Raw genomic sequence first — 14,904 nt, 5'->3', positions numbered from 1 at the left:
ATTTATTCTCCAAGGAGAAGATCCAGTGATATATATCAAAGTGCTTTCCTAAAGTAGATAAGGTATAAAAGAAGCTAAATTTGGTTAGTGGAAGCACACCATAAGCTGTCACATGCAGTAGCTCAAAACAAGTTATCATGGTTTTAATAGTTTTCTCAAACCTTTTATAGAACTATCTAAAATGTATTGTTGCTCTCAAAAAGTGGCTTTGAATATCTCTGCGATCTACATTATGCATCTAGCAAGCATCTCAATTTTTGAATATGTCAGTTAAAACAAACAAAAAGTAACTGAGAAAATTAAAAAATCAGTTCTCATCAATATTACCAAGTAAAACATGGATGTTTTTACCTTTCATTGAAATCTTGTATTAGCAAATTGTTTTTCATTTCATAGACTTTTAACATGACACTTCTTTCCAAGTGTCGCTTTAAAACAAAATTAAACATTTAATTTGCAGCAATCTTAATTATATGAAAGATCTGTGAGATAAGAACTCCATGTGTGCCAGTGGTAGCATGGCCGAGCGTTCTAAGGCGCTGGATTTAGGTTCAAATCCCACTGCTGCCAATCTTATTTTCCAAAGAATTGATTTTTGATCAGATATTAACCAACTGAAAAAGGTTGGTGATAGTACCCTGCATTAGCCACCAAGTTCCCAACAGTTCATCATAGTTGCAACAGTCTTCTCAAACCTTTAAAATAATGATATCTGCTAACAATAAAGATATTCAAATTTTAATTTTGCATGAAGTAATTATGTGCCCTATCAGTAATAAAATATTTTATTACTTCATGCATCTCAATTTCTTTTGTTATTTCAATGAAAATAAACAAAATGCAATTCAATAAAAAATCTGAATTTCTCATCGGATTTATGTTTAATAATGAACTTTCTTTTAACTTTTGCTGACATCTTTTCAATTAATACTTTAAAACAAAAAAACCCTTTAATTTTGATGTTCTAGATCTGTGAGCTACCCTAACAACATGCACATGTGGTAGCATGGACGAGCAGTCTAAAGCGCTGGATTAAGGCTCCAGTCTCTTTGGAGGCGTGGGTGCAAATCTCACTACTGCCATCTTTATTATACAAAGAGTAGGGCAGTTATTGATGGCAAAGTGATTCTTTTTTTCCATTAGATAGGATACTACCCAGCTGAAGTTGGTTGGTGGAAGATTCCTATAGCTACTCAACAGTTCATCATTGTTACAAGAGACTTCCCAAACGTTTTAAAAATGTTATCTGCTAAGAGTAAAGATGAGCCAAAATTAAGTTGGCATGAATTAATTAGAAGTAATATCATAACTAATATTTAATTACTGAGTGGTCTTATCATACAATTAGAGATGGAAATGTTGGCAACGTGACTCATTGGTATAAATTGATGGATTTATATTCTGATTTCTCTATCTTTCCTATCTCTCTGGATTTTAATCTCACAGCTGTCTATTTTAGGCATTTGAATAATACTTAAAAGTTATTTGGATACATCAGTTGCACTAAATGAAGGAAATTTGAAGACAAATATAATCATTACTTGTTAAATGTACCTGGCTTCTTTTGCATTTTATCTCAGCTTTTCCTGACTTTGGGTAAAGTTTTGAATGACATTCCAGATATGAGAGCTAAAATATTTTAAAGTGTTAAGCAGGTTGTAGGATGACAGAGCTATTCAAGCTGCTGGAATCAAATCCCACTGCTGCCATATTTATTCTCCAAGGAGAAGATCCAGTGATATATATCAAAGTGCTTTCCTAAAGTAGATAAGGTATAAAAGAAGCTAAATTTGGTTAGTGGAAGCACACCATAAGCTGTCACATGCAGTAGCTCAAAACAAGTTATCATGGTTTTAATAGTTTTCTCAAACCTTTTATAGAACTATCTAAAATGTATTGTTGCTCTCAAAAAGTGGCTTTGAATATCTCTGCGATCTACATTATGCATCTAGCAAGCATCTCAATTTTTGAATATGTCAGTTAAAACAAACAAAAAGTAACTGAGAAAATTAAAAAATCAGTTCTCATCAATATTACCAAGTAAAACATGGATGTTTTTACCTTTCATTGAAATCTTGTATTAGCAAATTGTTTTTCATTTCATAGACTTTTAACATGACACTTCTTTCCAAGTGTCGCTTTAAAACAAAATTAAACATTTAATTTGCAGCAATCTTAATTATATGAAAGATCTGTGAGATAAGAACCCCATGTGTGCCAGTGGTAGCATGGCCGAGCGGTCTAAGGCGCTGGATTTAGGCTCCAGTCTCTTCGGAGGCATGGGTTCAAATCCCACTGCTGCCAATCTTATTTTCCAAAGAATTGATTTTTGATCAGATATTAACCAACTGAAAAAGGTTGGTGATAGTACCCTGCATTAGCCACCAAGTTCCCAACAGTTCATCATAGTTGCAACAGTCTATTCAAACCTTTAAAATAATGATATCTGCTAACAATAAAGATATTCAAATTTTAATTTTGCATGAAGTAATTATGTGCCCTATCAGAACTAATATTTTATTACTTCATGCATCTAAATTTCTTTTGTTATTTCAATGAAAATAAACAAAATGCAATTCTATATAAAATCTGAATTTCTCATCGGATTTATGTTTAATAATGAACTTTCTTTTAACTTTTGCTGACATCTTTTCAATTAATACTTTAAAACAAAAAAACCCTTTTATTTTGATGTTCTAGATCTGTGAGCTACCCTAACAACATGCACATGTGGTAGCATGGCCGAGCAGTCTAAGGCGCTGGATTAAGGCTCCAGTCTCTTTGGAGGTGTGGGTGCAAATCTCACTACTGCCATCTTTATTATACAAAGAGTAGGCAGTTATTGATGGCAAAGTGATTCTTTTTTTCCATTAGATAGGATATTACCCAACTGAATTTGGTTGGTGGAAGATTCCTATAGCTACTCAACAGTTCATCATTGTTACAAGAGACTTCCCAAACGTTTTAAAAATGTTATCTGCTAAGAGTAAAGATGAGCCAAAATTAAGTTGGCATGAAGTAATTAGAAGTAATATCATAACTAATATTTAATTACTGAGAGGTCTTATCATACAATTAGAGATGGAAATGTTGGCAACGTGACTCATTGGTATAAATTGATGGATTTATATTCCGATTTCTCTATCTTTCCTATCTTTCTGGATTTTAATCTCACAGCTGTCTATCTTAGGCATTTGAATAGTACTTCAAAGTTATTTGGATACATCAGTTGCACTAAATGATGGAAATCTGAAGACAAATATAATCATTACTTGTTAAATGTACCTGGCTTCTTTTACATTTTATCTCTGCTTTTCCTGACTTTGGGTAAAGTTTTGAATGACATTCCAGATATGAGAGTTAAAATATTTTAAAGTGTACAGCAGGTTGTAGGATGACAGAGCTATTCAAGCTGCTGGAATCAAATCCCACTGCTGCCATATTTATTCTCCAAGGAGAAGATCCAGTGATATATATCAAAGTGTATTCCTAAAGTAGATAAGGTATAAAAGAAGCTAAATTTGGTTGGTGGAAGCACACCATAAGCTGTCACATGCAGTAGCTCAAAACAAGTTATCATGGTTTTAATAGTTTTCTCAAACCTTTTTTAGAACTATCTAAATTGTATTGTTGCTCTCAAAAAGTGGCTTTGAATATCTCTGCGATCTACATTATGCATCTAGCAAGCATCTCAATTTTTGAATATGTCAGTTAAAACAAACAAAAAGTAACTGAGAAAATTAAAAAATCAGTTCTCATCAATATTACCAAGTAAAACATGGATGTTTTTACCTTTCATTGAAATCTTGTATTAGCGAATTGTTTATCATTTCATAGACTTTTAACATGACACTTCTTTCCAAGTGTTGCTTTAAAACAAAATTAAACATTTAATTTGCAGCAATCTTAATTATATGAAAGATCTGTGAGTTAAGAACTCCATGTGTGCCAGAGGTAGCATGGCCGAGCATTCTAAGGCGCTGGATTTAGGTTCAAATCCCACTGCTGCCAATCTTATTTTCCAAAGAATTGATTTTTGATCAGATATTAACCAACTGAAAAAGGTTGGTGATAGTACCCTGCATTAGCCACCAAGTTCCCAACAGTTCATCATAGTTGCAACAGTCTTCTCAAACCTTTAAAATAATGATATCTGCTAACAATAAAGATATTCAAATTTTAATTTTGCATGAAGTAATTATGTGCCCTATCAGTAATAAAATATTTTATTACTTCATGCATCTCAATTTCTTTTGTTATTTCAATGAAAATAAACAAAATGCAATTCAATAAAAAATCTGAATTTCTCATCGGATTTATGTTTAATAATGAACTTTCTTTTAACTTTTGCTGACATCTTTTCAATTAATACTTTAAAACAAAAAAACCCTTTAATTTTGATGTTCTAGATCTGTGAGCTACCCTAACAACATGCACATGTGGTAGCATGGACGAGCAGTCTAAAGCGCTGGATTAAGGCTCCAATCTCTTTGGAGGCGTGGGTGCAAATCTCACTACTGCCATCTTTATTATACAAAGAGTAGGGCAGTTATTGATGGCAAAGTGATTCTTTTTTTCCATTAGATAGGATACTACCCAGCTGAAGTTGGTTGGTGGAAGATTCCTATAGCTACTCAACAGTTCATCATTGTTACAAGAGACTTCCCAAACGTTTTAAAAATGTTATCTGCTAAGAGTAAAGATGAGCCAAAATTAAGTTGGCATGAATTAATTAGAAGTAATATCATAACTAATATTTAATTACTGAGTGGTCTTATCATACAATTAGAGATGGAAATGTTGGCAACGTGACTCATTGTTATAAATTGATGGATTTATATTCTGATTTCTCTATCTTTCCTATCTCTCTGGATTTTAATCTCACAGCTGTCTATTTTAGGCATTTGAATAATACTTAAAAGTTATTTGGATACATCAGTTGCACTAAATGAAGGAAATTTGAAGACAAATATAATCATTACTTGTTAAATGTACCTGGCTTCTTTTGCATTTTATCTCAGCTTTTCCTGACTTTGGGTAAAGTTTTGAATGACATTCCAGATATGAGAGCTAAAATATTTTAAAGTGTTAAGCAGGTTGTAGGATGACAGAGCTATTCAAGCTGCTGGAATCAAATCCCACTGCTGCCATATTTATTCTCCAAGGAGAAGATCCAGTGATATATATCAAAGTGCTTTCCTAAAGTAGATAAGGTATAAAAGAAGCTAAATTTGGTTAGTGGAAGCACACCATAAGCTGTCACATGCAGTAGCTCAAAACAAGTTATCATGGTTTTAATAGTTTTCTCAAACCTTTTATAGAACTATCTAAAATGTATTGTTGCTCTAAAAAAGTGGCTTTGAATATCTCTGCGATCTACATTATGCATCTAGCAAGCATCTCAATTTTTGAATATGTCAGTTAAAACAAACAAAAAGTAACTGAGAAAATTAAAAAATCAGTTCTCATCAATATTACCAAGTAAAACATGGATGTTTTTACCTTTCATTGAAATCTTGTATTAGCAAATTGTTTTTCATTTCATAGACTTTTAACATGACACTTCTTTCCAAGTGTCGCTTTAAAACAAAATTAAACATTTAATTTGCAGCAATCTTAATTATATGAAAGATCTGTGAGATAAGAACTCCATGTGTGCCAGTGGTAGCATGGCCGAGCGGTCTAAGGCGCTGGATTTAGGCTCCAGTCTCTTCGGAGGCGTGGGTTCAAATCCCACTGCTGCCAATCTTGTTTTCCAAAGAATTGATTTTTGATCAGATAATAACCAACTGAAAAAGGTTGGTGATAGTACCCTGCATTAGCCACCAAGTTCCCAACAGTTCATCATAGTTGCAACAGTCTATTCAAACCTTTAAAATAATGATATCTGCTAACAATAAAGATATTCAAATTTTAATTTTGCATGAAGTAATTATGTGCCCTATCAGAACTAATATTTTATTACTTCATGCATCTCAATTTCTTTTGTTATTTCAATGAAAATAAACAAAATGCAATTCTATAAAAAATCTGAATTTCTCATCGGATTTATGTTTAATAATGAACTTTCTTTTAACTTTTGCTGACATCTTTTCAATTAATACTTTAAAACAAAAAAACCCTTTTATTTTGATGTTCTAGATCTGTGAGCTACCCTAACAACATGCACATGTGGTAGCATGGCCGAGCAGTCTAAGGCGCTGGATTAAGGCTCCAGTCTCTTTGGAGGTGTGGGTGCAAATCTCACTACTGCCATCTTTATTATACAAAGAGTAGGGCAGTTATTGATGGCAAAATGATTCTTTTTTTCCATTAGATAGGATATTACCCAACTGAATTTGGTTGGTGGAAGATTCCTATAGCTACTCAACAGTTCATCATTGTTACAAGAGACATCCCAAACGTTTTAAAAATGTTATCTGCTAAGAGTAAAGATGAGCCAAAATTAAGTTGGCATGAAGTAATTAGAAGTAATATCATAACTAATATTTAATTACTGAGTGGTCTTATCATACAATTAGAGATGGAAATGTTGGCAACGTGACTCATTGGTATAAATTGATGGATTTATATTCCGATTTCTCTATCTTTCCTATCTTTCTGGATTTTAATCTCACAGCTGTCTATTTTAGGCATTTGAATAGTACTTCAAAGTTATTTGGATACATCAGTTGCACTAAATGATGGAAATCTGAAGACAAATATAATCATTACTTGTTAAATGTACCTGGCTTCTTTTACATTTTATCTCTGCTTTTCCTGACTTTGGGTAAAGTTTTGAATGACATTCCAGATATGAGAGTTAAAATATTTTAAAGTGTACAGCAGGTTGTAGGATGACAGAGCTATTCAAGCTGCTGGAATCAAATCCCACTGCTGCCATATTTATTCTCCAAGGAGAAGATCCAGTGATATATATCAAAGTGTATTCCTAAAGTAGATAAGGTATAAAAGAAGCTAAATTTGGTTGGTGGAAGCACACCATAAGCTGTCACATGCACTAGCTCAAAAGAAGTTATCATGGTTTTAATAGTTTTCTCAAACCTTTTTTAGAACTATCTAAAATGTATTGTTGCTCTCAAAAAGTGGCTTTGAATATCTCTGCGATCTACATTATGCATCTAGCAAGCATCTCAATTTTTGAATATGTCAGTTAAAACAAACAAAAAGTAACTGAGAAAATTAAAAAATCAGTTCTCATCAATATTACCAAGTAAAACATGGATGTTTTTACCTTTCATTGAAATCTTGTATTAGCGAATTGTTTATCATTTCATAGACTTTAAACTTGACACTTCTTTCCAAGTGTCGCTTTAAAACAAAATTAAACATTTAATTTGCAGCAATCTTAATTATATGAAAGATCTGTGAGATAAGAACTCCATGTGTGCCAGTGGTAGCATGGCCGAGCGTTCTAAGACACTGGATTTAGGTTCAAATCCCACTGCTGCCAATCTTATTTTCCAAAGAATTGATTTTTGATCAGATATTAACCAACTGAAAAAGGTTGGTGATAGTACCCTGCATTAGCCACCAATTTCCCAACAGTTCATCATAGTTGCAACAGTCTTCTCAAACCTTTAAAATAATGATATCTACTAACAATAAAGATATTCAAATTTTAATTTTGCATGAAGTAATTATGTGCCCTATCAGTAATAAAATATTTTATTACTTCATGCATCTCAATTTCTTTTGTTATTTCAATGAAAATAAACAAAATGCAATTCAATAAAAAATCTGAATTTCTCATCGGATTTATGTTTAATAATGAACTTTCTTTTAACCTTTGCTGACATCTTTTCAATTAATACTTTAAAACAAAAAAACCCTTTAATTTTGATGTTCTAGATCTGTGAGCTACCCTAACAACATGCACATGTGGTAGCATGGCCGAGCAGTCTAAAGCGCTGGATTAAGGCTCCAGTCTCTTTGGAGGCGTGGGTGCAAATCTCACTACTGCCATCTTTATTATACAAAGAGTAGGGCAGTTATTGATGGCAAAGTGATTCTTTTTTTCCATTAGATAGGATATTACCCAGCTGAAGTTGGTTGGTGGAATATTCCTATAGCTACTCAACAGTTCGTCATTGTTACAAGAGACTTCCCAAATGTTTTAAAAATGTTATCTGCTAAGAGTAAAGATGAGCCAAAATTAAGTTGGCATGAATTAATTAGAAGTAATATCATAACTAATATTTAATTACTGAGTGGTCTTATCATACAATTAGAGATGGAAATGTTGGCAACGTGACTCATTGGTATAAATTGATGGATTTATATTCCGATTTCTCTATCTTTCCTATCTCTCTGGATTTAAATCTCACAGCTGTCTATTTTAGGCATTTGAATAATACTTAAAAGTTATTTGGATACATCAGTTGCACTAAATGAAGGAAATTTGAAGACAAATATAATCATTACTTGTTAAATGTTCTTTTGCATTTTATCTCAGCTTTTCCTGACTTTGGGTAAAGTTTTGAATGACATTCCAGATATGAGAGCTAAAATATTTTAAAGTGTTAAGCAGGTTGTAGGATGACAGAGCTATTCAAGCTGCTGGAATCAAATACCACTGCTGCCATATTTATTCTCCAAGGAGAAGATCCTGTGATATATATCAAAGTGCTTTCCTAAAGTAGATAAGGTATAAAAGAAGCTAAATTTGGTTAGTGGAAGCACACCATAAGCTGTCACATGCAGTAGCTCAAAACAAGTTATCATGGTTTTAATAGTTTTCTCAAACCTTTTTTAGAACTATCTAAAATGTATTGTTGCTCTCAAAAAGTGGCTTTGAATATCTCTGCGATCTACATTATGCATCTAGCAAGCATCTCAATTTTTGAATATGTCAGTTAAAACAAACAAAAAGTAACTGAGAAAATTAAAAAATCAGTTCTCATCAATATTACCAAGTAAAACATGGATGTTTTTACCTTTCATTGAAATCTTGTATTAGCAAATTGTTTTTCATTTCATAGACTTTTAACATGACACTTCTTTCCAAGTGTCGCTTTAAAACAAAATTAAACATTTAATTTGCAGCAATCTTAATTATATGAAAGATCTGTGAGATAAGAACTCCATGTGTGCCAGTGGTAGCATGGCCAAGCGGTCTAAGGTGGTGGATTTAGGCTCCAGTCTCTTCGGAGGCGTGGGTTCAAATCCCACTGCTGCCAATCTTATTTTCCAAAGAATTGATTTTTGATCAGATATTAACCAACTGAAAAAGGTTGGTGATAGTACCCTGCATTAGCCACCAAGTTCCCAACAGTTCATCATAGTTGCAACAGTCTTCTCAAACCTTTAAAATAATGATATCTGCTAACAATAAAGATATTCAAATTTTAATGTTGCATGAAGTAATTATGTGCCCTATCAGAACTAATATTTTATTACTTCATGCATCTCAATTTCTTTTGTTATTTCAATGAAAATAAACAAAATGCAATTCTATAAAAAATCTGAATTTCTCATCGGATTTATGTTTAATAATTAACTTTCTTTTAACCTTTGCTGACATCTTTTCAATTAATACTTTAAAACAAAAAAACCCTTTAATTTTGATGTTCTAGATCTGTTAGCTAACCTAACAACATGCACATGTGGCAGCATGGCCGAGCAGTCTAAGGCGCTGGATTAAGGCTCCAGTCTCTTTGGAGGCGTGGGTGCAAATCTCACTACTGCCATCTTTATTATACAAAGAGTAGGGCAGTTATTGATGGCAAAGTGATTCTTTTTTTCCATTAGATAGGATATTACCCAGCTGAAGTTGGTTGGTGGAAGATTCCTATAGCTACTCAACAGTTCAACATTGTTACAAGAGACTTCCCAAACGTTTTAAAAATGTTATCTGCTAAGAGTAAAGATGAGCCAAAATTAAGTTGGCATGAAGTAATTAGATGTAATATCATAACTAATATTTAATTACTGAGTGGTCTTATCATACAATTAGAGATGGAAATGTTGGCAATGTGACTCATTGGTATAAATTGATGGATTTATATTCCGATTTCTCTATCTTTCCTATCTTTCTGGATTTTAATCTCACAGCTGTCTATTTTAGGCATTTGAATAGTACTTCAAAGTTATTTGGATACATCAGTTGCACTAAATGAAGGAAATCTGAAGACAAATATAATCATTACTTGTTAAATGTACCTGGCTTCTTTTACATTTTATCTCTGCTTTTCCTGACTTTGGGTAAAGTTTTGAATGACATTCCAGATATGAGAGTTAAAATATTTTAAAGTGTACAGCAGGTTGTAGGATGACAGAGCTATTCAAGCTGCTGGAATCAAATCCCACTGCTGCCATATTTATTCTCCAAGGAGAAGATCCAGTGATATATATCAAAATTTATTCCTAAAGAAGATGAGGTATAAAAGAAGCTAAATTTGGTTGGTGGAAGCACCCCATAAGCTGTCACATGCAGTAGCTCAAAACAAGTTATCATGGTTTTAATAGTTTTCTCAAACCTTTTTTAGAACTATCTAAAATGTATTGTTGCTCTCAAAAAGTGGCTTTGAATATCTCTGCGATCTACATTATGCATCTAGCAAGCATCTCAATTTTTGAATATGTCAGTTAAAACAAACAAAAAGTAACTGAGAAAATTAAAAAATCAGTTCTCATCAATATTACCAAGTAAAACATGTATGTTTTACCTTTCATTGAAATCTTGTATTAGCGAATTGTTTATCATTTCATAGACTTTTAACATGACACTTCTTTCCAAGTGTCACTTTAAAACAAAATTAAACATTTAATTTGCAGCAATCTTAATTATATGAAAGATCTGTGAGATAAGAACTCCATGTGTGCCAGTGGTAGCATGGCCAAGCGTTCTAAGGCGCTGGATTTAGGTTCAAATCCCACTGCTGCCAATCTTATTTTCCAAAGAATTGATTTTTGATCAGATATTAACCAACTGAAAAAGGTTGGTGATAGTACCCTGCATTAGCCACCAAGTTCCCAACAGTTCATCATAGTTGCAACAGTCTTCTCAAACCTTTAAAATAATGATATCTGCTAACAATAAAGATATTCAAATTTTAATTTTGCATGAAGTAATTATGTGCCCTATCAGTAATAAAATATTTTATTACTTCATGCATCTCAATTTCTTTTGTTATTTCAATGAAAATAAACAAAATGCAATTCAATAAAAAATCTGAATTTCTCATCGGATTTATGTTTAATAATGAACTTTCTTTTAACCTTTGCTGACATCTTTTCAATTAATACTTTAAAACAAAAAACCCTTTAATTTTGATGTTCTAGATCTGTGAGCTACCCTAACAACATGCACATGTGGTAGCAAGGCCGAGCAGTCTAAAGCGCTGGATTAAGGCTCCAGTCTCTTTGGAGGCGTGGGTGCAAATCTCACTACTGCCATCTTTATTATACAAAGAGTAGGGCAGTTATTGATGGCAAAGTGATTCTTTTTTTCCATTACATAGGATATTACCCAGCTGAAGTTGGTTGGTGGAAGATTCCTATAGCTACTCAACAGTTCATCATTGTTACAAGAGACTTCCCAAACGTTTTAAAAATGTTATCTGCTAAGAGTAAAGATGAGCCAAAATTAAGTTGGCATGAATTAATTAGAAGTAATATCATAACTAATATTTAATTACTGAGTGGTCTTATCATACAATTAGAGATGGAAATGTTGGCAACGTGACTCATTGGTATAAATTGATGGATTTATATTCCGATTTCTCTATCTTTCCTATCTCTCTGGATTTTAATCTCACAGCTGTCTATTTTAGGCATTTGAATAATACTTAAAAGTTATTTGGATACATCAGTTGCACTAAATGAAGGAAATTTGAAGACAAATATAATCATTACTTGTTAAATGGACCTGGCTTCTTTTGCATTTTATCTCAGCTTTTCCTGACTTTGGGTAAAGTTTTGAATGACATTCCAGATATGAGAGCTAAAATATTTTAAAGTGTTAGGCAGGTTGTAGGATGACAGAGCTATTCAAGCTGCTGGAATCAAATCCCACTGCTGCCATATTTATTCTCCAAGGAGAAGATCCAGTGATATATATCAAAGTGCTTTCCTAAAGTAGATAAGGTATAAAAGAAGCTAAATTTGGTTAGTGGAAGCACACCATAAGCTGTCACATGCAGTAGCTCAAAACAAGTTATCATGGTTTTAATAGTTTTCTCAAACCTTTTATAGAACTATCTAAAATGTATTGTTGCTCTCAAAAAGTGGCTTTGAATATCTCTGCGATCTACATTATGCATCTAGCAAGCATCTCAATTTTTGAATATGTCACTTAAAACAAACAAAAAGTAACTGAGAAAATTAAAAAATCAGTTCTCATCAATATTACCAAGTAAAACATGGATGTTTTTACCTTTCATTGAAATCTTGTATTAGCGAATTGTTTATCATTTCATAGACTTTTAACATGACACTTCTTTCCAAGTGTCGCTTTAAAACAAAATTAAACATTTAATTTGCAGCAATCTTAATTATATGAAAGATCTGTGAGATAAGAACTCCATGTGTGCCAGTGGTAGCATGGCCGAGCGGTCTAAGGTGCTGGATTTAGGCTCCAGTCTCTTCGGAGGCGTGGGTTCAAATCCCACTGCTGCCAATCTTATTTTCCAAAGAATTGATTTTTGATCAGATATTAACCAACTGAAAAAGGTTGGTGATAGTACCCTGCATTAGCCACCAAGTTCCCAACAGTTCATCATAGTTGCAACAGTCTTCTCAAACCTTTAAAATAATGATATCTGCTAACAATAAAGATATTCAAATTTTAATGTTGCATGACGTAATTATGTGCCCTATCAGAACTAATATTTTATTACTTCATGCATCTCAATTTCTTTTGTTATTTCAATGAAAATAAACAAAATGCAATTCAATAAAAAATCTGAATTTCTCATCGGATTTATGTTTAATAATGAACTTTCTTTTAACCTTTGCTGACATCTTTTCAATTAATACTTTAAAACAAAAAAACCCTTTAATTTTGATGTTCTAGATCTGTGAGCTAACCTAACAACATGCACATGTGGCAGCATGGCCGAGCAGTCAAAGGCGCTGGATTAAGACTCCAGTCTCTTTGGAGGCGTGGGTGCAAATCTCACTACTGCCATCTTTATTATACAAAGAGTAGGGCAGTTATTGATGGCAAAGTGATTCTTTTTTTCCATTAGATAGGATATTACCCAGCTGAAGTTGGTTGGTGGAAGATTCCTATAGCTACTCAACAGTTCATCATTGTTACAAGAGACTTCCCAAACGTTTTAAAAATGTTATCTGCTAAGAGTAAAGATGAGCCAAAATTAAGTTGGCATGAAGTAATTAGAAGTAATATCATAACTAATATTTAATTACTGAGTGGTCTTATCATACAATTAGAGATGGAAATGTTGGCAACGTGACTCATTGGTATAAATTGATGGATTTATATTCTGGTTTCTCTATCTTTCCTATCTTTCTGGATTTTAATCTCACAGCTGTCTATCTTAGGCATTTGAATAGTACTTCAAAGTTATTTGGATACATCAGTTGCACTAAATGAAGGAAATCTGAAGACAAATATAATCATTACTTGTTAAATGTACCTGGCTTCTTTTACATTTTATCTCTGCTTTTCCTGACTTTGGGTAAAGTTTTGAATGACATTCCAGATATGAGAGTTAAAATATTTTAAAGTGTACAGCAGGTTGTAGGATGACAGAGCTATTCAAACTGCTGGAATCAAATCCCAATGCTGCCATATTTATTCTCCAAGGAGAAGATCCAGTGATATATATCAAAATTTATTCCTAAAGAAGATAAGGTATAAAAGAAGCTAAATTTGGTTGGTGGAAGCACACCATAAGCTGTCACATGCAGTAGCTCAAAACAAGTTATCATGGTTTTAATAGTTTTCTCAAACTTTTTTTAGAACTATCTAAAATGTATTGTTGCTCTCAAAAAGTGGCTTTGAATATCTCTGCGATCTACATCATGCATCTAGCAAGCATCTCAATTTTTGAATATGTCAGTTAAAACAAACAAAAAGTAACTGAGAAAATTAAAAAATCAGTTCTCATCAATATTACCAAGTAAAACATGGATGTTTTTACCTTTCATTGAAATCTTGTATTAGCAAATTGTTTTTCATTTCATAGACTTTTAACATGACACTTCTTTCCAAGTGTCGCTTTAAAACAAAATTAAACATTTAATTTGCAGCAATCTTAATTATATGAAAGATCTGTGAGATAAGAACTCCATGTGTGCCAGTGGTAGCATGGCCGAGCGGTCTAAGGTGCTGTATTTAGGCTCCAGTCTCTTCGGAGGCGTTGGTTCAAATCCCACTGCTGCCAATCTTATTTTCCAAAGAATTGAATTTTGATCAGATATTAACCAACTGAAAAAGGTTGGTGATAGTACCCTTCATTAGCCACCAAGTTCCCAACAGTTCATCATAGTTGCAACAGTCTATTCAAACCTTTAAAATAATGATATCTGCTAACAATAAAGATATTCAAATTTTAATTTTGCATTAAGTAATTATGTGCCCTATCAGAACTAATATTTTATTACTTCATGCATCTCAATTTCTTTTGTTATTTCAATGAAAATAAACAAAATGCAATTCTATAAAAAATCAGAATTTCTCATCGGATTTATGTTTAATAATGAACTTTCTTTTAACTTTTGCTGACATCTTTTCAATTAATACTTTAAAACAAAAAAAACCTTTTATTTTGATGTTCTAGATCTGTGAGCTACCCTAACAACATGCACATGTGGTAGCATGGCTGAGCAGTCTAAGGCGCTGGATTAAGGCTCCAGTCTCTTTGGAGGTGTGGGTGCAAATCTCACTACTGCCATCTTTATTATACAAAGAGTAGGGCAGTTATTGATGGCAAAGTG

At 32.8% G+C, this 14,904-nt stretch overlaps 4 non-coding genes across 4 annotated transcripts; all 4 read left to right on the top strand.

Moving 5' to 3' along the window:
* Window positions 1-2,222: 2,222 nt before the first annotated feature.
* Window positions 2,223-2,304, top strand: TRNAL-UAG (transfer RNA leucine (anticodon UAG)). The gene has a single exon. It is a non-coding gene; the product is annotated as a tRNA-Leu (tRNA).
* A 3,359-nt stretch (window positions 2,305-5,663) lies between these two features.
* On the top strand, window positions 5,664-5,745 carry TRNAL-UAG (transfer RNA leucine (anticodon UAG)). Its single transcript has one exon. It is a non-coding gene; the product is annotated as a tRNA-Leu (tRNA).
* A 3,352-nt stretch (window positions 5,746-9,097) lies between these two features.
* Window positions 9,098-9,179, top strand: TRNAL-UAG (transfer RNA leucine (anticodon UAG)). The gene has a single exon. It is a non-coding gene; the product is annotated as a tRNA-Leu (tRNA).
* Window positions 9,180-12,537: 3,358 nt separating this feature from the next.
* TRNAL-UAG (transfer RNA leucine (anticodon UAG)) lies at window positions 12,538-12,619 on the top strand. Its single transcript has one exon. It is a non-coding gene; the product is annotated as a tRNA-Leu (tRNA).
* Window positions 12,620-14,904: the final 2,285 nt, after the last annotated feature.

The sequence above is a fragment of the Taudactylus pleione genome, unplaced genomic scaffold, assembly GCF_031769625.1.
Source record: "Taudactylus pleione unplaced genomic scaffold, aTauple2 ptg000016l, whole genome shotgun sequence".
NCBI lineage: Eukaryota > Metazoa > Chordata > Amphibia > Anura > Myobatrachidae > Taudactylus > Taudactylus pleione.
Note: the sequence above shows the minus strand (reverse complement) of the source record. Positions and strands in the feature narration are given on the sequence as shown.